A 2,057-nucleotide genomic window follows, 5' to 3' on the forward strand; every position below is an offset into this window, starting at 1 on the left:
TAGCATTTGAAAAGGAATCCAAAACTTGGCTAATTCACAAATAGGAGTATTTAATTGCCTCCATTTTTCCATCCATTGACTATCCTGTTTAGCTTTGTATTATTATATTTAGCATAATGTACATTTTAAAAAATAAAATATATGTCTGTTAAAACAGATAAAGTATTACATATTAAAATTTTACTCCACTGAGAAGTAAATATTGGGAGCAGGATATTTAACAACATCTTTATTCTCTCCATTATTTAATATAACTAAAAATAATCTAAACCTAAAATATCCCATGTTTTTATAAACATTATTTTTATTAAACCTCAATTTTTGGCTTCAGAAAATTATAAATAGTCAAACAGGAGAGTTTAAGAGGGGATATATTTATTTGTTCTGATATTCTGCTAAATGAGCAATAATTTCTCAAGTTAAAACATGCACATTTTGGCATCTGATGACAATTCCTCGCTCCTGATAACTTATCTGTCTTTACCTTGTGTCTTTCCCACAGTTCAGAGACTAGAACAAATGATTGAAGAGAATATTACCAGGGTGATGGAATTCATTCTTTTGGGTTTTTCAGTGCAGAGAGAGATTGAAATCCTTCTCTTTCTTCTCATTTTAGTGGTATATTCTCTGACTCTGGTGGGAAACATTGGCCTGATTTCCATAATCCTATTGGATCCTCACCTTCACACACCCATGTATTTTTTTTTTCTCAGTAATCTGGCCTTTGTGGACTTCTGTTACTCTTCATCAATAGCCCCAAAGTTCCTGGAGACCCTCCTGACCAAGAACAGGTCCATATCTCTCTATGCATGTGCGACACAGCTGGGCTTTTTCCTAAAGTTCTTGGTTTTAGAGATGTTCCTTCTTGCAGTAATGGCATGACTGCTATGTGGCCATCTGCAATCCTCTTCTCTACATGGTGATCATGTCCCAAAAGGTGTGCATGCAACTGGTCGAAGGCTCTTACTGATACAGCTTTTCTGTTGCTTTCCTCCACACAGTTGTTACTTTTTGATTGATTTACTGTGGCCCCAATGCTATTAAGTGATGATGTCCCTTTGATGGCCCTTGCATGCTCAGACACCAGCCTCAAAGAGATCTTGATTTTTATCTTTGCTGGATTCAACATGATCAGCTCTTTGACCACGGTCCTTATTTCTTACCTATACATTGTGGCTGCCATTCTGAGAATCCAATCTGCAGAAGGGAGGCGCAAAGCATTCTCAACCTGTGGTTCTCATCTGACTGCTGTCACTGTATTCTACGGGACTCTGATCTTCATGCATCTGCAGCCCAAATCAAACCATTCCCTTGACACTGACAAAATGGCCTCTGTCTTCTACACAATAGTCATTCCTATGTTGAATCCCATGATCTACAGCCTGAGGAACGAAGAGGTAAAAAATGCCTTGAGGAAAGCTTTTGAAAAATGTTATTTTCTGTCTCTAATATACATTAGAATGTAACTTGTAACACTGACTGTCTTGGAACTATGCCACATGCCGATATGTTGTTTTTATTATCTTTGATAGGTTAATTTTACCATTTTTGTATGAGCAAAATGACGTTGCACATGTGTTCTATTTTTCATATAATTTATAAGTAAGATAAAAGGTTTAAAAGATTATAATGCACATTTTTAACAAATTGCTACTATTTGCATATGTGACACTTGATAGTTTTGGCCTGGATAGTTTCTATTTTACTGATAATAAGATTTAGCCACTGCTTTCAAAAATGCTTCTGTTTTATACATTGTGGAGACAGAAAAAGGGAGGTGGTAAAGGAAGTTTCTTGTCCATCCCCACATCATTCCATGTAGCAGCTGTTCCTCAACTGTATCCTGTCTGCTAAAAATCATTCCTCTCTGCTTCTGACCCCCACTAGATTCACTGTTGGTCACTCTCTGTAATTATTTGGTTCTCATGTTGTTCAAAAAGATGTCATTATTTGCCATGCAGATCTGGGAATCAGGGTCAGCTTTTGGAAAGTCATACTCTCTTTTTCTGTATCAAAACAAAAATGAAGACATTACCCTATATTCCCTCAGCAAAGCT

The 2,057-nt window shown here is 36.5% G+C and overlaps 1 pseudogene; it reads left to right on the forward strand.

Moving 5' to 3' along the window:
• Nucleotides 1-519: 519 nt before the first annotated feature.
• Nucleotides 520-1,466, forward strand: LOC113906033 (annotated as a pseudogene).
• Nucleotides 1,467-2,057: the final 591 nt, after the last annotated feature.

This window comes from Bos indicus x Bos taurus, chromosome 15 (genome assembly GCF_003369695.1).
Source record: "Bos indicus x Bos taurus breed Angus x Brahman F1 hybrid chromosome 15, Bos_hybrid_MaternalHap_v2.0, whole genome shotgun sequence".
Taxonomy (NCBI): domain Eukaryota; kingdom Metazoa; phylum Chordata; class Mammalia; order Artiodactyla; family Bovidae; genus Bos; species Bos indicus x Bos taurus.